The 18,292-nt window shown below is 49.5% G+C and overlaps 11 non-coding genes and 1 pseudogene across 11 annotated transcripts; all 12 read right to left on the bottom strand.

Moving 5' to 3' along the window:
• Positions 1–3,801: 3,801 nt before the first annotated feature.
• On the bottom strand, positions 3,802–3,974 carry LOC140992805 (U1 spliceosomal RNA; annotated as a pseudogene).
• A 5,918-nt stretch (positions 3,975–9,892) lies between these two features.
• Positions 9,893–10,056, bottom strand: LOC140992924 (U1 spliceosomal RNA). Its single transcript, XR_012178451.1, has one exon. It is a non-coding gene; the product is annotated as a U1 spliceosomal RNA (small nuclear RNA).
• Positions 10,057–10,701: 645 nt separating this feature from the next.
• Positions 10,702–10,865, bottom strand: LOC140992912 (U1 spliceosomal RNA). Its single transcript, XR_012178440.1, has one exon. It is a non-coding gene; the product is annotated as a U1 spliceosomal RNA (small nuclear RNA).
• A 645-nt stretch (positions 10,866–11,510) lies between these two features.
• Positions 11,511–11,674, bottom strand: LOC140992900 (U1 spliceosomal RNA). The gene has a single exon (XR_012178429.1). It is a non-coding gene; the product is annotated as a U1 spliceosomal RNA (small nuclear RNA).
• A 645-nt stretch (positions 11,675–12,319) lies between these two features.
• LOC140992888 (U1 spliceosomal RNA) lies at positions 12,320–12,483 on the bottom strand. Its single transcript, XR_012178418.1, has one exon. It is a non-coding gene; the product is annotated as a U1 spliceosomal RNA (small nuclear RNA).
• Positions 12,484–13,128: 645 nt separating this feature from the next.
• On the bottom strand, positions 13,129–13,292 carry LOC140992876 (U1 spliceosomal RNA). The gene has a single exon (XR_012178407.1). It is a non-coding gene; the product is annotated as a U1 spliceosomal RNA (small nuclear RNA).
• Positions 13,293–13,937: 645 nt separating this feature from the next.
• On the bottom strand, positions 13,938–14,101 carry LOC140992863 (U1 spliceosomal RNA). The gene has a single exon (XR_012178396.1). It is a non-coding gene; the product is annotated as a U1 spliceosomal RNA (small nuclear RNA).
• A 645-nt stretch (positions 14,102–14,746) lies between these two features.
• LOC140992850 (U1 spliceosomal RNA) lies at positions 14,747–14,910 on the bottom strand. The gene has a single exon (XR_012178384.1). It is a non-coding gene; the product is annotated as a U1 spliceosomal RNA (small nuclear RNA).
• Positions 14,911–15,555: 645 nt separating this feature from the next.
• LOC140992838 (U1 spliceosomal RNA) lies at positions 15,556–15,719 on the bottom strand. The gene has a single exon (XR_012178373.1). It is a non-coding gene; the product is annotated as a U1 spliceosomal RNA (small nuclear RNA).
• Positions 15,720–16,364: 645 nt separating this feature from the next.
• On the bottom strand, positions 16,365–16,528 carry LOC140992826 (U1 spliceosomal RNA). Its single transcript, XR_012178362.1, has one exon. It is a non-coding gene; the product is annotated as a U1 spliceosomal RNA (small nuclear RNA).
• A 645-nt stretch (positions 16,529–17,173) lies between these two features.
• LOC140992814 (U1 spliceosomal RNA) lies at positions 17,174–17,337 on the bottom strand. The gene has a single exon (XR_012178351.1). It is a non-coding gene; the product is annotated as a U1 spliceosomal RNA (small nuclear RNA).
• Positions 17,338–17,982: 645 nt separating this feature from the next.
• On the bottom strand, positions 17,983–18,146 carry LOC140992802 (U1 spliceosomal RNA). The gene has a single exon (XR_012178350.1). It is a non-coding gene; the product is annotated as a U1 spliceosomal RNA (small nuclear RNA).
• Positions 18,147–18,292: the final 146 nt, after the last annotated feature.

The raw sequence follows: 18,292 nt of genomic DNA, 5'->3' as shown, positions 1-18,292 counted from the left end.
GCATGCTTTCTACTGCTTTAGTGAGTTCATTCAGAGATATTTTACTGTCAAGCTTCCCTTTAAATTCATTAACATTTTTATCTACTTTAGATAGAAGGTTTTCTAAAGCTGTCTTATCTAAATCTTCACTTTTGTAAAGATCAGAGTAGAAGGAGTGTACACAGCTTAGTATCTCATGTATTTCAGGTTTTTCTTGTCCCTCTTTATCCTTTAACCCTTCTATAATGTTTTTAGGCCTAGCTAATTTCCTAAAAAAGTATCTAGAGCATTTTTCATTGTTTTCCATGTGGTGGACTCGGCTACGTATCAGTAGCCCCCGACTGGCCTCTGTGGAGAGGCGTAACATCTCTCTCTTCAATTGGGCTATATCCTCCGCAACATCTAGCCCAGCATAAGTCATTATGTAAAATCTCTGCAGCTTTGCCTGATGTTTCTGGAGCTTCAGACATCTCTTTTAGCAGTTCTTTTACCCACCTCTATGAAAAAGGTTTTTGCCCTAATCTTGACTTCTTCCCACCATTCCCCCACAGAGTTGAAGGAGGGCTTAAGAGAGAGCCACTGGTTAAGCTTCACCTTAAAATCATTGACCACCTTTGCATCTTGTAGTAGGGAAATATTCAGCTTCCATTAACCTCTACCTTTTTTGATGTTTTCTTTAAACATGAGAGAACATTCGATTTTATGATGGTCAGAGAAAAAAAATGGCATAACTGCTGCATCTACAACCTGCAGCCCCCTTGATGTCAGCAGAAAGTATATTCCGGAATGGGTTCTGCCGTTTGACCAGGTATACCCAGGTAAACTCGGATTTTTTAAGCGGTAAACATCTATCAGTCTAAAATCTTTAATGTTTTTTTAGGATTTCAGAACTGGAGTCCAGCCTTACTGTGGAGGTGGTTAACTTTTCTGTTTCGTTTACCAAGCAGTTGAAGTCGCCACCCAGAATGACCTCTCTGTTACACAACAAACGGGGTTGTAATTATTTGAGCACTGTTAACCGCTCTCGGAGATCAACAGGGCAATACACATTGATTACTCTTAACTTAGCGTTAAACAGTGAAACACCAACACACAGAATTCTCCCATCTATCACACGTTGTACCTTCTGAATGATAAAATCATGCCCTCTAAATAATACTGCAAGCCCTGAGGATCTGTTTTTGTTGTCGTCTGACCATATTGATGGGCCGTGGCTCCATCTCTCCTCAAAGACCTTGTAATTCTCTCTGTAGGATACATTACATTCATGAAGTAGGAAGATGTCATTACCTTCTGAATGTAGAAAAGTGAAGGCTGACGAGCACTTTACTGGATCATTTAGTTCTCTAGTATTGAGGGATGCTATGGAGAGAGGAGCCATAGAAGTGCAGTTCAGAGGGGTGAAGAGGGTTAGTTCAGTGACAACTATGTGACATCTACTTTTTCTTAATTATCTTCTTTTTCTTTGGTTTCACATCTTTTCCATCTTTCTTGACATTGTCTTATCTGTGTTGTAGATGTAAAAGCAACTACAACATCTTGCTCAAGAAAGGGGTTTGATGTGGGGGAGGAAATGGGCCAGTTGGAATGAGGTAACACAGAAGAGGTCGAGGGGGAGGATTCACCTGATGGGGGGGACTCATTTACCCGTTTTCTTGAAGGAGAGTCCACTGTGTCTGGTACCAAGGTGGTGGCAATGGGAAGGGGCAAAGAGGTCAGTGAGGACTGGGGGGCCTCTTCAGCCCGTTCCATGGAGGTCCAGGAGCTGGGATCTGGCACTGATGCAAGGTTGACTATAGATGTTGACATCGGGCGTTGGCCGTCCACTGATGAGGAGGCAGATGAGTCCGGTCCCAGATGGATGGTAATGATTGGCAGCAGGGATGTTGAACCCTCAACTTCCTTGAAGAGAGAATCGGCTGTTGGTTCTTGTTTCGAGGTAGCTGCGTAAGGAGGGATGCTAGCCGGCAGGTTGTCCAGGCGGTTCCCTGCCTCCTGTAGAGTCATCGGTGTCAACTCTGTCCTTGAGCTGGAGTCAGGTTCGGGAGGGTGGTCTGCTTGATGCAAGGCAGTGAGGCCCATTGTGGAGGTAGAGGAGTTAAATGCTTCGTCGTCATTCTCTAATAGCCCAGCACTCCAGTCCAAGACTCGTGTTCCCTCTTGTACCTCCTCCTCCAGGTCCAACACCGGTTCTTCACTTGGCTGTTGGAGTGCAGTGCTAGATGGCTGCTGCACTGGGCTTGAGTGTTGAGTGGGTGCCTGATTGTTGCCAGAGTTTTCAGCAATGTGGTCTTGGCTTAAAGAAACAATTGATCTTACTGTGGACAGTTTCAGCCGGTTGGAGTATGCTTGAGGGCAGTCTTTATAGTGATGTTGGGCTGAGGCACAGAGGTTGCATTTTACAGGGGTTGGACATTGGGCTGTTGTATGGTCGATTGCTTTGCAGTTCCTGCAGATGTCCATAGTACATGCAGCAGCCAGATGTTCTAGGCTGCCGCATTTACGACATTCTTTGGGCTGACCAGAGTAGAACACAGACCCTCTGAAGGTGCCCAACTGGATGGCGCTTGGGAGATGCTGGAGGACCCCCTGTCGCCTTATGAGACGACTTGAAATTGTCTGGTGCCTGTCTTGATTCCATCTATGTCAACAACTTCCATGGCATGAATCACCTCACAGTACCGAGCCATCCATATCCAAACATCCTGGTTCCTGACTCTCTCAGAGAAGATCATTACATGTACTGTTTTCAGGTCTCTCTCTGCTAAAGGTGAAATGATGATGTTCTTGAAGCTTGTTGTTGACTTTTTCTTGATTTCAAACTTTTCCAGGCAACTTTCGTAGTATCGTGTTGTTGTAAATATCACCTCAAAGATCTTCTTACCCAGAAATGCAAATACGTAGTCGAGCTGGTTGGTGGAAATGCCAAGTTCTTTTTGCAAGATCTGTCTGCTCAATTGCAGCCGGTCCATCTGGAGATCTTCCAGAAGGTCGAAGCGGACAGCATTCCTGCGGTTGGCTTGATTGTTTCCTAATGCCATGCTGGTCCTCTGGCCAGAAAAGAGCCAGAATGATATAGCAGCCCACGCTAATTACTTTATTGTGCCCCATACACCGTTCGACAACAATAGAGTCAGTTGATACTTGATCATGGTATCTCCCCTGCCAGGTAAGTATGAGTTGGAACAGTCTGACACAGGATGGCCTTTCCCAGGCTCAGCCCCCTGGCTGACGGTGCCCCTGGGGGGATAATAGCAGAGTTAGGTGCCTTGGGCAATTTGCTCATCCTCATTGGGCACTAAAAGTTGCTGCAAATTCAAAAACACTGGTGCGACTTGACGAGGGTGGCTGGTCCACACATTGTGCCTGTTTTGTGTCCTTTTTCCAGCGATCCATCGCTCGGCAAAATAGAAAAATAACACTCCGTCAACGGCCACTTGGCATGATGTCTCCGCCCAGTCTGAATGCAACCAGAGACAATGTGCCGCACAAAAGCCTACCAGTAGGCATTCCAGCAATGGAAGCGTCCAGACCACATTTCTTATGCAATGCCTCGCAGAGGAGGAGACGCAACAAGGTTTGTGCCGTCTCTAGCAGGCCACGCCCACTCTGCCCTTTTACCGGGAAAACGGGTAACCCGCACGCAACGCACTGCGACACAGCAGACGCCAGTGTACTGCAACGCTGTGACTTTCAGGACGGATTGAAACGGTAACACAAGGACCCCAAAGCAGCATTCAGAGGTTGAAGGTTGGCTTTCCGAGCTGCTCGGCAGAAAGCGCGGGAGACGAGCACTCACTTGTTTTTCTTCCACATTGTCATCAGGGGAGAGCGCGGACGCAGTCCCCCACTACCACAAATTATGCAGTCGAGATTCCCACATTTGGGGAATTCGCAGGGGTCAGCACAACCGGAGTGCAATGGCTGAGCCTCGCCCTGGGTGAACCACTTTTCACTTTTTAGAAGCTTTTATTAATTTCAGTCAAAATTAGTTACAGACATACATAAATCACACAATTACAATTACCCAACACCAAGTAGATATTCTAATCAAATAAATAATAGTTACATTCAATAAACATTTCATTCAGCAGTTGTAACATCAAATAGATGTTCCATTCAGTTTCCTTCATTTTAAAAAAGATCCATTAAAGCAACAGGAATTTTGTCAGTTTTCCACCAATTTTTCATTTCTTGATCATTATACTTAATTCTATCCCTAATGATGTAGTCCCTGACACCTGTAATGCCAACCTTTGCCACAGAATCAGGTGAAATAGAGAGCTTTCTGAAGGCAGTTAGGTTTCTGCATTTCCAGATACCTTCTTTGACACAGTTGATGATTGCCCACCACCTTTCATTTCTGTCCTTTTCATCTGTCTCAATGTTTCCATATAAAACATCCATTTCATTAGGGGCTCTAAAGAGGTCTGTTAACCATGGTTTTACAATTTCCCACACTGCCCTTGAAACAGCGCATGACCAAAAGCAGTGAGCCACATCTTCACCATCATTACAATTTTTTATTGGACATTTAGCACTACGTGTGCATCGCCTTCTCAGCAAGAAGGCTCTAGTAGGGACACAATTTTGGGCTATCTTCCAGGCCAGGTCCTTATGTACATTGAACAAAAATGGTAAGTTTACATTTTTCCAAACTCTGATGCATTTGCTCTCAGGTAGGATACCTACCGGCACAAGGCTAGAGGTCGGGGGTGAAAGGCACCCCTCCACATCAACCCTATCTATTTTACCTACCACGGACCAATCTAACTTTGCTACTTTAAAGAGTGTTAATGCTCTCTCGTATAGAGCTGGTCTACTTTCAGCATTGGGCGTACAAAGAGAAACCCTTTTACCCTTCCCTCTATACATCATGCGGCCTACCCAAAACTTGGCAAAATGAAACCAGAGACTGGTATTGCTCTCTGTAAAAACAGCATTCAAAATTGGTGTCAAAAAAAGGGCATCAAATTTGGCCCCCAACTCAGGTACAGCTTTCCCTCCTTTAACCAGAGGTTTGTACATGATGTCTCTTTTGACATGTTCTTGTTGGGAGCTCCAAATGAATTGAAACATGATGCGTCTCAAAGAGGTCAGGAATGTCTTGGGAGCTGGCAGAGTGGCCGCCAGAAAGGTCAAAGAGGCCAGAACCTCAGCCTTAATCACCAAAATTTATTATTTCCATTCCCTTCCCAATTTCCACTCCCAAAATTTTTACCCTCTCTTCTTTTTCAACTAACCCTAAATCAGGCTTTCTTTCTGGCCAATTAAGGTAGAGGATCTCACTCTTGGCCCGGTTCAGTTTGGCCCCAGATGCTTGAGAAAATTGCTCACTCCACTGGAGGGCTTTAACCATTGAATTATTGCTGGTACAAAGGATTGTCAAGTCATCCATATACAGGGACATTTTAGCCTCCTTTCCATTACTACCAGGGACAGGAAGGCCCCGAATATCAGTGTCATGTTTTATCCCACAGGCCAGAGGCTCCATGGCTGGTACAAACAGGCTGACTGATAGCGGGCATCCCTGTCTGACCCCTGCCTGGATCTTAATAGGTTCACTGAAGTGGCCATTAATGTTTACTCTACTAGAGCAATCAAAGTACAGTAAATTAATCCATGCCCTCAACTGTGGGCCGAACCCAAACCTCACCAGTGCTTCTTTGAGATACTCATGGCTTATTCTATCAAAGGCTTTTTCTAAATCCAGGCCAGCAATACATAGGGGTACATTGCAATCTAAAGCATACAAGTATGAATCTCTTATTAAAGCAAGGTTATCACTCATGGAGCGACCTGGAACCACACAGGTCTGCTCGACCCCAACCAACCTCTCTATCACCTCTTGTAGGCGAAGAAAGATTGCTTTTGCTAGAATCTTACGATCAACACCAAGGAGTGTAAGGGGGCGCCAGTTTTTAAGATCTTTTTTTTCACCTTTCTTGAATAGAAGGGAAATGGTACCTTCCTTTAGGGATGGTGGTAACGACCCTAATTGGAGGCTCTCATTGTACATCTCCAAAAGAGGGGCCTTTAACTCTGCCCAGAAGGTAGTATAAAATTCTTTTGGCAACCCATCTGCCCCAGGGGCCTTGTTATTTTGCATGCTTTCTACTGCTTTGGTGAGTTCACTCAGAGATATTTTACTGTCAAGCTTCCCTTTAAATTCGTTAATATTTTTATCTACTTTAGATAGAAGGTTTTCTAAAGCTGTCTTATCTAAATCTTCACTTTTGTAAAGATCAGAGTAGAAGGAGTGTACACAACTTAGTATCTCATGTATTTCAGTTTTTTCTTGTCCCTCTTTATTCTTTAATCCTTCTATAAAGTTTTTAGGCCTAGCTAATTTCCTAAAAAAAGTATCTAGAGCATTTTTCATTGTTTTCCATGTGGTGGACTCGGCTACGAATCAGTAGCCCCCGACTGGCCGCCGTGGAGAGGCGTAACATCTCTCTCTTCAATTGAGCTATATCCTCTGCAACATCTAGCCCGGCATAAGCCATTATATAAAATCTCTGCATCTTTGCCTGATATTTCTGGAGCTTCAGACGTCTCTTTTTAGCAGTTCGTTTACCCACCTCTATGAAAAAAGTTTTTGCCCTAATCTTGACTTCTTCCCACCATTCCCCCACAGAGTTGAAGGAGGGCTTAAGAGAGAGCCATTGGTTAAGCTTCACCTTAAAATCATTGACCACCTTTGCATCTTGTAGTAGGGAAATATTCAGCTTCCATGAACCTCTACCTTTTTTGATGTTTTCTTTAAACATGAGAGAACATTCAATTTTATGATGGTCAGAGAAAAAAACTGGCGTGACTGCTGCATCTACAACCTGCAGCCCCCTTGATGTCAACAGAAAGTCTATTCTGGAATGGGTTCTGCCGTTGGACCAGGTATACCCAGGTAAACTCGGATTTTTTAAGCGGTAAACATCTATCAGTCTAAAATCTTTAATAATGTTTTTTAGGATTTCAGAACTGGAGTCCAGCCTTACTGTGGAGGTGGTTAACTTTTCTTTTTTGCTTACCAAGCAGTTGAAATCGCCACCCAGAATGACCTCTCTGTTACACAACAAAAGGGGTTGTAATTCTTTGAGCACTGTTAACCGTTCTCGGAGCTCAACAGGGCAATACACATTGATTACTCTTAACTTAGCGTTAAACAGTGAAACATCAACACATAGAATTCTCCCATCTATCACACGTTGTACCTTCTGGATGATAAAATCATGCCCTCTAAATAATACTGCAACCCCTGAAGATCTGTTTTTGTTGTCGCCTGACCATACTGATGGGCCGTGGCTCCATCTCTCCTCGAAGACCTTGTAATTCTCTCTATAGGATACATTACATTCTTGAAGTAGGAAGATGTCATTACCCTCTGAGTGTAGAAAAATGAAGGCTGATGAGCACTTTACTGGGTCATTTAGTCCTCTAGTATTGAGGGATGCTATAGAGAGAGGAGCCATAGAAGTGCAGTTCAAAGGGGTGAAGAGGGTTAGTTCAGTGACAACTATGTAACATCTACTTTTTCTTAATTATCTTCTTTTTCTTTGGTTTCACATCTCTTTCCACCTTTCTTGACATGTCTTTTATCTGTGTTGTAGATGTAAAAGCAACTACAACATCTTGCTCAAGAAAGGGGTTTGATGTGGGGGAGGAAACGGGCCAGTTGGAATGAGGTAACACAGAAGAGGTCGAGGGGGAGGATTCACCTGATGGGGGGGACTCATTTACCCGTTTTCTTGAAGGAGAGTCCACTGTGTCTGGTACCAAGGTGGTGGCAATGGGAAGGGGCAAAGAGGTCAGTAAGGACTGGGAGGCATCTTCAGCCCGTTCCATGGAGGTCTGGGAGCTGGGATCTGGCACTGATGCAAGGTTGACTGTAGATGTTGACCTCGGGCGTTGGCCATCCAATGATGAGGAGGCAGATGAGTCTGGTCCCTGATGGATGGTGATGATTGGCAGCAGGGATGTTGAGCCCTCAACTTCCTCGAAGAGAGAATTGGCCGTTGGTTCTTGTTTCAAGGTAGCTGCGTGAGGAGAGATGCTAGCCAGCAGGTTGTCCAGACGGTTCCCTGCCTCCTGTAGAGTCATCGGTGTCAACTCTGTCCTTGAGCTGGAGCCAGGTTCGGGAGGATGGTCTGCTTGATGGAAAGCAGTGAGGTCCATTGTGGAGGCAGGGGAGTTGAACGCTTTGTCGTCATTTTCTAATAGCCCAGCGCTCCAGTCCAAGACTCGTGTTCCCTCTTGTACCTCCTCCTCCAGGTCCAACACCGGTTCTTCACTTGGCTGTTGGAGTGCAGGGCCAGATGGCTGTCGCACTGGGCTTGTATGTTGAGAGGGCGCCTGATTGTTGCCAGAGTTTTCAGCAATGTGGTCTTGGCCTAAAGAAACAATTGATCTTACTGTGGACAGTTTCAGCCGGTTGGAGTATGCTTGAGGGCAGTCTTTAAAGCGATGTTGGGCTGAGGCACAGAGATTGCATTTTACAGGGGTTGGACATTGGGCTGTTGTATGGTCGAGTGCTTTGCAGTTCCTGCAGATGTCCACCGTACATGCAGCAGCCAGATGTTCTAGGCTGCCGCATTTACGACATTCTTTTGGCTGACCAGAGTAGAACACAGACCCTCTGAAGGCTCCCAACTGGATGGTGCTTGGGAGATGCTGGAGGACCCCCTGTCGCCTTATGAGACGCACTTGAAATCGTCTGGTGCCTGTCTTGATTCCATCTATGTCAACAACTTCCATGGCATGAATCACCTCACAGTACCGAGCCATCCATGTCCAAACATCCTGGTTCCTGACTCTCTCAGAGAAAATCATTACATGTACTGTTTTCAGGTCTCTCTCTGCCAAAGGTGACATAATAATGTTCTTGAAGCTTGTTGTTGACTTTTTCTTGATTTCAAACTTTTCCAGGCAACTTTCGTAGTATCGTGTTGTTGTAAATATCACCTCAAAGATCTTCTTACCCGGAAATGCAAAAACGTAGTCACGCTGGTTGGTGGAAATGCCAAGTTCTTTTTGCAAAATCTGTCTGCTGAATTGCAGCCGGTCCATCTGAAGATCTTCCAGAAGGTCGAAGCGGACAGCATTCCTGCGGTTGGCTTGATTGTTTCCTAACGCCATGCTGGTCCTCTGGCCAGAAAGGAGCCGGTATGATATAGCCGCCGACGCTATTTACTTTATTGTGCCCCATACACCGCTCGACAACAATAGAGTCAGTTGATACTTGATCATGGTATCTCCCCTGCCAGGTAAGTATGAGTTGGAACAGTCTGACACAGGATGGCCTTTCCCAGGCTCAGCCCCCTGGCTGACGGTGCCTCTGGGGGGATAATAGCAGAGTTAGGTGCCTTGGGCAATTTGCTCATCCTCATTGGGCACTAAAAGTTGCTGCAAATTCAAAAACACTGGTGCGACTTGACGACGGTGGCTGGTCCACACATTGTGCCTGTTTTGTGTCCTTTTTCCAGCGATCCATCGCTCGGCAAAATAGAAAAATAACACTCCGTCAACGGCCACTTGGCATGATGTCTCCGCCCAGTCTGAATGCAACCAGAGACAATGTGCCGCACAAAAGCCTACCAGTAGGCATTCCAGCAATGGACGCGTCCAGACCACATTTCTTATGCAATGCCTCGCAGAGGAGGAGAAGCAACAAGGTTTGTGCCGTCTCTAGCAGGCCACGCCCACTCTGCCCTTTTACCGGGAAAACGGGTAACCCGCACGCAACGCACTGCGACACAGCAGACGCCGGTGTACTGCAACGCTGTGACTTTCAGGACGGATTGAAACGGTAACACAAGGACCCCAAAGCAGCATTCAGAGGTTGAAGGTCGGCTTTCCGAGCTGCTCGGCAGAAAGCGCGGGAGACGAGCACTCACTTGTTTTTCTTCCACATTGTCATCAGGGGAGAGCGCGGACGCAGTCCCCCACTACCACAAATTATGCAGTCGAGATTCCCACATTTGGGGAATTCGCAGGGGTCAGCACAACCGGAGTGCAATGGCTGAGCCTCGCCCTGGGTGAACCACCTTCTTGATCATGGTATCTCCCCTGCCAGGTAAGTATGAGTTGGAACAGTCTGACACAGGATGGCCTTTCCCAGGCTCAGCCCCCTGGCTGACGGTGCCTCTGGGGGGATAATAGCAGAGTTAGGTGCCTTGGGCAATTTGCTCATCCTCATTGGGCACTAAAAGTTGCTGCAAATTCAAAAACACTGGTGCGACTTGACGAGGGTGGCTGGTCCACACATTGTGCCTGTTTTGTGTCCTTTTTCCAGCGATCCATCGCTCGGCAAAATAGAAAAATAACACTCCGTCAACGGCCACTTGGCATGATGTCTCCGCCCAGTCTGAATGCAACCAGAGACAATGTGCCGCACAAAAGCCTACCAGTAGGCATTCCAGCAATGGACGCGTCCAGACCACATTTCTTATGCAATGCCTCGCAGAGGAGGAGACGCAACAAGGTTTGTGCCGTCTCTAGCAGGCCACGCCCACTCTGCCCTTTTACCGGGAAAACGGGTAACCCGCACGCAACGCACTGCGACACAGCAGACGCCGGTGTACTGCAACGCTGTGACTTTCAGGACGGATTGAAACGGTAACACAAGGACCCCAAAGCAGCATTCAGAGGTTGAAGGTTGGCTTTCCGAGCTGCTCGGCAGAAAGCGCGGGAGACGAGCACTCACTTGTTTTTCTTCCACATTGTCATCAGGGGAGAGCGCGGACGCAGTCCCCCACTACCACAAATTATGCAGTCGAGATTCCCACATTTGGGGAATTCGCAGGGGTCAGCACAACCGGAGTGCAATGGCTGAGCCTCGCCCTGGGTGAACCACCTTCTTGATCATGGTATCTCCCCTGCCAGGTAAGTATGAGTTGGAACAGTCTGACACAGGATGGCCTTTCCCAGGCTCAGCCCCCTGGCTGACGGTGCCTCTTGGGGGATAATAGCAGAGTTAGGTGCCTTGGGCAATTTGCTCATCCTCATTGGGCACTAAAAGTTGCTGCAAATTCAAAAACACTGGTGCGACTTGACGAGGGGGGCTGGTCCACACATTGTGCCTGTTTTGTGTCCTTTTTCCAGCGATCCATCGCTCGGCAAAATAGAAAAATAACACTCCGTCAACGGCCACTTGGCATGATGTCTCCGCCCAGTCTGAATGCAACCAGAGACAATGTGCCGCACAAAAGCCTACCAGTAGGCATTCCAGCAATGGACGCGTCCAGACCACATTTCTTATGCAATGCCTCGCAGAGGAGGAGACGCAACAAGGTTTGTGCCGTCTCTAGCAGGCCACGCCCACTCTGCCCTTTTACCGGGAAAACGGGTAACCCGCACGCAACGCACTGCGACACAGCAGACGCCGGTGTACTGCAACGCTGTGACTTTCAGGACGGATTGAAACGGTAACACAAGGACCCCAAAGCAGCATTCAGAGGTTGAAGGTTGGCTTTCCGAGCTGCTCGGCAGAAAGCGCGGGAGACAAGCACTCATTTGTTTTTCTTCCACATTGTCATCAGGGGAGAGCGCGGACGCAGTCCCCCACTACCACAAATTATGCAGTCGAGATTCCCACATTTGGGGAATTCGCAGGGGTCAGCACAACCGGAGTGCAATGGCTGAGCCTCGCCCTGGGTGAACCACCTTCTTGATCATGGTATCTCCCCTGCCAGGTAAGTATGAGTTGGAACAGTCTGACACAGGATGGCCTTTCCCAGGCTCAGCCCCCTGGCTGACGGTGCCTCTGGGGGGATAATAGCAGAGTTAGGTGCCTTGGGCAATTTGCTCATCCTCATTGGGCACTAAAAGTTGCCGCAAATTCAAAAACACTGGTGCGACTTGACGAGGGTGGCTGGTCCACACATTGTGCCTGTTTTGTGTCCTTTTTCCAGCGATCCATCGCTCGGCAAAATAGAAAAATAACACTCCGTCAACGGCCACTTGGCATGATGTCTCCGCCCAGTCTGAATGCAACCAGAGACAATGTGCCGCACAAAAGCCTACCAGTAGGCATTCCAGCAATGGACGCGTCCAGACCACATTTCTTATGCAATGGCTCGCAGAGGAGGAGACGCAACAAGGTTTGTGCCGTCTCTAGCAGGCCACGCCCACTCTGCCCTTTTACCGGGAAAACGGGTAACCCGCACGCAACGCACTGCGACACAGCAGACGCCGGTGTACTGCAACGCTGTGACTTTCAGGACGGATTGAAACGGTAACACAAGGACCCCAAAGCAGCATTCAGAGGTTGAAGGTTGGCTTTCCGAGCTGCTCGGCAGAAAGCGCGGGAGACGAGCACTCACTTGTTTTTCTTCCACATTGTCATCAGGGGAGAGCGCGGACGCAGTCCCCCACTACCACAAATTATGCAGTCGAGATTCCCACATTTGGGGAATTCGCAGGGGTCAGCACAACCGGAGTGCAATGGCTGAGCCTCGCCCTGGGTGAACCACCTTCTTGATCATGGTATCTCCCCTGCCAGGTAAGTATGAGTTGGAACAGTCTGACACAGGATGGCCTTTCCCAGGCTCAGCCCCCTGGCTGACGGTGCCTCTTGGGGGATAATAGCAGAGTTAGGTGCCTTGGGCAATTTGCTCATCCTCATTGGGCACTAAAAGTTGCTGCAAATTCAAAAACACTGGTGCGACTTGACGAGGGGGGCTGGTCCACACATTGTGCCTGTTTTGTGTCCTTTTTCCAGCGATCCATCGCTCGGCAAAATAGAAAAATAACACTCCGTCAACGGCCACTTGGCATGATGTCTCCGCCCAGTCTGAATGCAACCAGAGACAATGTGCCGCACAAAAGCCTACCAGTAGGCATTCCAGCAATGGACGCGTCCAGACCACATTTCTTATGCAATGCCTCGCAGAGGAGGAGACGCAACAAGGTTTGTGCCGTCTCTAGCAGGCCACGCCCACTCTGCCCTTTTACCGGGAAAACGGGTAACCCGCACGCAACGCACTGCGACACAGCAGACGCCGGTGTACTGCAACGCTGTGACTTTCAGGACGGATTGAAACGGTAACACAAGGTCCCCAAAGCAGCATTCAGAGGTTGAAGGTTGGCTTTCCGAGCTGCTCGGCAGAAAGCGCGGGAGACGAGCACTCATTTGTTTTTCTTCCACATTGTCATCAGGGGAGAGCGCGGACGCAGTCCCCCACTACCACAAATTATGCAGTCGAGATTCCCACATTTGGGGAATTCGCAGGGGTCAGCACAACCGGAGTGCAATGGCTGAGCCTCGCCCTGGGTGAACCACCTTCTTGATCATGGTATCTCCCCTGCCAGGTAAGTATGAGTTGGAACAGTCTGACACAGGATGGCCTTTCCCAGGCTCAGCCCCCTGGCTGACGGTGCCTCTTGGGGGATAATAGCAGAGTTAGGTGCCTTGGGCAATTTGCTCATCCTCATTGGGCACTAAAAGTTGCTGCAAATTCAAAAACACTGGTGCGACTTGACAAGGGTGGCTGGTCCACACATTGTGCCTGTTTTGTGTCCTTTTTCCAGCGATCCATCGCTCGGCAAAATAGAAAAATAACACTCCGTCAACGGCCACTTGGCATGATGTCTCCGCCCAGTCTGAATGCAACCAGAGACAATGTGCCGCACAAAAGCCTACCAGTAGGCATTCCAGCAATGGACGCGTCCAGACCACATTTCTTATGCAATGGCTCGCAGAGGAGGAGACGCAACAAGGTTTGTGCCGTCTCTAGCAGGCCACGCCCACTCTGCCCTTTTACCGGGAAAACGGGTAACCCGCACGCAACGCACTGCGACACAGCAGACGCCGGTGTACTGCAACGCTGTGACTTTCAGGACGGATTGAAACGGTAACACAAGGACCCCAAAGCAGCATTCAGAGGTTGAAGGTTGGCTTTCCGAGCTGCTCGGCAGAAAGCGCGGGAGACGAGCACTCATTTGTTTTTCTTCCACATTGTCATCAGGGGAGAGCGCGGACGCAGTCCCCCACTACCACAAATTATGCAGTCGAGATTCCCACATTTGGGGAATTCGCAGGGGTCAGCACAACCGGAGTGCAATGGCTGAGCCTCGCCCTGGGTGAACCACCTTCTTGATCATGGTATCTCCCCTGCCAGGTAAGTATGAGTTGGAACAGTCTGACACAGGATGGCCTTTCCCAGGCTCAGCCCCCTGGCTGACGGTGCCTCTGGGGGGATAATAGCAGAGTTAGGTGCCTTGGGCAATTTGCTCATCCTCATTGGGCACTAAAAGTTGCTGCAAATTCAAAAACACTGGTGCGACTTGACGAGGGTGGCTGGTCCACACATTGTGCCTGTTTTGTGTCCTTTTTCCAGCGATCCATCGCTCGGCAAAATAGAAAAATAACACTCCGTCAACGGCCACTTGGCATGATGTCTCCGCCCAGTCTGAATGCAACCAGAGACAATGTGCCGCACAAAAGCCTACCAGTAGGCATTCCAGCAATGGACGCGTCCAGACCACATTTCTTATGCAATGCCTCGCAGAGGAGGAGACGCAACAAGGTTTGTGCCGTCTCTAGCAGGCCACGCCCACTCTGCCCTTTAACCGGGAAAACGGGTAACCCGCACGCAACGCACTGCGACACAGCAGACGCCGGTGTACTGCAACGCTGTGACTTTCAGGACGGATTGAAACGGTAACACAAGGACCCCAAAGCAGCATTCAGAGGTTGAAGGTCGGCTTTCCGAGCTGCTCGGCAGAAAGCGCGGGAGACGAGCACTCACTTGTTTTTCTTCCACATTGTCATCAGGGGAGAGCGCGGACGCAGTCCCCCACTACCACAAATTATGCAGTCGAGATTCCCACATTTGGGGAATTCGCAGGGGTCAGCACAACCGGAGTGCAATGGCTGAGCCTCGCCCTGGGTGAACCACCTTCTTGATCATGGTATCTCCCCTGCCAGGTAAGTATGAGTTGGAACAGTCTGACACAGGATGGCCTTTCCCAGGCTCAGCCCCCTGGCTGACGGTGCCTCTTGGGGGATAATAGCAGAGTTAGGTGCCTTGGGCAATTTGCTCATCCTCATTGGGCACTAAAAGTTGCTGCAAATTCAAAAACACTGGTGCGACTTGACGAGGGTGGCTGGTCCACACATTGTGCCTGTTTTGTGTCCTTTTTCCAGCGATCCATCGCTCGGCAAAATAGAAAAATAACACTCCGTCAACGGCCACTTGGCATGATGTCTCCGCCCAGTCTGAATGCAACCAGAGACAATGTGCCGCACAAAAGCCTACCAGTAGGCATTCCAGCAATGGACGTGTCCAGACCACATTTCTTATGCAATGCCTCGCAGAGGAGGAGACGCAACAAGGTTTGTGCCGTCTCTAGCAGGCCACGCCCACTCTGCCCTTTTACCGGGAAAACGGGTAACCCGCACGCAACGCACTGCGACACAGCAGACGCCGGTGTACTGCAACGCTGTGACTTTCAGGACGGATTGAAACGGTAACACAAGGACCCCAAAGCAGCATTCAGAGGTTGAAGGTTGGCTTTCCGAGCTGCTCGGCAGAAAGCGCGGGAGACGAGCACTCACTTGTTTTTCTTCCACATTGTCATCAGGGGAGAGCGCGGACGCAGTCCCCCACTACCACAAATTATGCAGTCGAGATTCCCACATTTGGGGAATTCGCAGGGGTCAGCACAACCGGAGTGCAATGGCTGAGCCTCGCCCTGGGTGAACCACCTTCTTGATCATGGTATCTCCCCTGCCAGGTAAGTATGAGTTGGAACAGTCTGACACAGGATGGCCTTTCCCAGGCTCAGCCCCCTGGCTGACGGTGCCTCTTGGGGGATAATAGCAGAGTTAGGTGCCTTGGGCAATTTGCTCATCCTCATTGGGCACTAAAAGTTGCTGCAAATTCAAAAACACTGGTGCGACTTGACGAGGGGGGCTGGTCCACACATTGTGCCTGTTTTGTGTCCTTTTTCCAGCGATCCATCGCTCGGCAAAATAGAAAAATAACACTCCGTCAACGGCCACTTGGCATGATGTCTCCGCCCAGTCTGAATGCAACCAGAGACAATGTGCCGCACAAAAGCCTACCAGTAGGCATTCCAGCAATGGACGCGTCCAGACCACATTTCTTATGCAATGCCTCGCAGAGGAGGAGACGCAACAAGGTTTGTGCCGTCTCTAGCAGGCCACGCCCACTCTGCCCTTTTACCGGGAAAACGGGTAACCCGCACGCAACGCACTGCGACACAGCAGACGCCGGTGTACTGCAACGCTGTGACTTTCAGGACGGATTGAAACGGTAACACAAGGACCCCAAAGCAGCATTCAGAGGTTGAAGGTTGGCTTTCCGAGCTGCTCGGCAGAAAGCGCGGGAGACGAGCACTCATTTGTTTTTCTTCCACATTGTCATCAGGGGAGAGCGCGGACGCAGTCCCCCACTACCACAAATTATGCAGTCGAGATTCCCACATTTGGGGAATTCGCAGGGGTCAGCACAACCGGAGTGCAATGGCTGAGCCTCGCCCTGGGTGAACCACCTTCTTGATCATGGTATCTCCCCTGCCAGGTAAGTATGAGTTGGAACAGTCTGACACAGGATGGCCTTTCCCAGGCTCAGCCCCCTGGCTGACGGTGCCTCTGGGGGGATAATAGCAGAGTTAGGTGCCTTGGGCAATTTGCTCATCCTCATTGGGCACTAAAAGTTGCTGCAAATTCAAAAACACTGGTGCGACTTGACGAGGGTGGCTGGTCCACACATTGTGCCTGTTTTGTGTCCTTTTTCCAGCGATCCATCGCTCGGCAAAATAGAAAAATAACACTCCGTCAACGGCCACTTGGCATGATGTCTCCGCCCAGTCTGAATGCAACCAGAGACAATGTGCCGCACAAAAGCCTACCAGTAGGCATTCCAGCAATGGACGCGTCCAGACCACATTTCTTATGCAATGGCTCGCAGAGGAGGAGACGCAACAAGGTTTGTGCCGTCTCTAGCAGGCCACGCCCACTCTGCCCTTTTACCGGGAAAACGGGTAACCCGCACGCAACGCACTGCGACACAGCAGACGCCGGTGTACTGCAACGCTGTGACTTTCAGGACGGATTGAAACGGTAACACAAGGACCCCAAAGCAGCATTCAGAGGTTGAAGGTCGGCTTTCCGAGCTGCTCGGCAGAAAGCGCGGGAGACGAGCACTCACTTGTTTTTCTTCCACATTGTCATCAGGGGAGAGCGCGGACGCAGTCCCCCACTACCACAAATTATGCAGTCGAGATTCCCACATTTGGGGAATTCGCAGGGGTCAGCACAACCGGAGTGCAATGGCTGAGCCTCGCCCTGGGTGAACCACCTTCTTGATCATGGTATCTCCCCTGCCAGGTAAGTATGAGTTGGAACAGTCTGACACAGGATGGCCTTTCCCAGGCTCAGCCCCCTGGCTGACGGTGCCTCTGGGGGGATAATAGCAGAGTTAGGTGCCTTGGGCAATTTGCTCATCCTCATTGGGCACTAAAAGTTGCTGCAAATTCAAAAACACTGGTGCGACTTGACGAGGGTGGCTGGTCCACACATTGTGCCTGTTTTGTGTCCTTTTTCCAGCGATCCATCGCTCGGCAAAATAGAAAAATAACACTCCGTCAACGGCCACTTGGCATGATGTCTCCGCCCAGTCTGAATGCAACCAGAGACAATGTGCCGCACAAAAGCCTACCAGTAGGCATTCCAGCAATGGACGCGTCCAGACCACATTTCTTATGCAATGCCTCGCAGAGGAGGAGACGCAACAAGGTTTGTGCCGTCTCTAGCAGGCCACGCCCACTCTGCCCTTTAACCGGGAAAACGGGTAACCCGCACGCAACGCACTGCGACACAGCAGACGCCGGTGTACTGCAACGCTGTGACTTTCAGGACGGATTGAAACGGTAACACAAGGACCCCAAAGCAGCATTCAGAGGTTGAAGGTCGGCTTTCCGAGCTGCTCGGCAGAAAGCGCGGGAGACGAGCACTCACTTGTTTTTCTTCCACATTGTCATCAGGGGAGAGCGCGGACGCAGTCCCCCACTACCACAAATTATGCAGTCGAGATTCCCACATTTGGGGAATTCGCAGGGGTCAGCACAACCGGAGTGCAATGGCTGAGCCTCGCCCTGGGTGAACCACCTTCTTGATCATGGTATCTCCCCTGCCAGGTAAGTATGAGTTGGAACAGTCTGACACAGGATGGCCTTTCCCAGGCTCAGCCCCCTGGCTGACGGTGCCTCTTGGGGGATAATAGCAGAGTTAGGTGCCTTGGGCAATTTGCTCATCCTCATTGGGCACTAAAAGTTGCTGCAAATTCAAAAA

The sequence above is a fragment of the Pagrus major genome, chromosome 24 (assembly GCF_040436345.1).
Source record: "Pagrus major chromosome 24, Pma_NU_1.0".
Lineage (NCBI taxonomy): Eukaryota > Metazoa > Chordata > Actinopteri > Spariformes > Sparidae > Pagrus > Pagrus major.
This window is presented reverse-complemented; position numbering and strand designations above follow the sequence as displayed.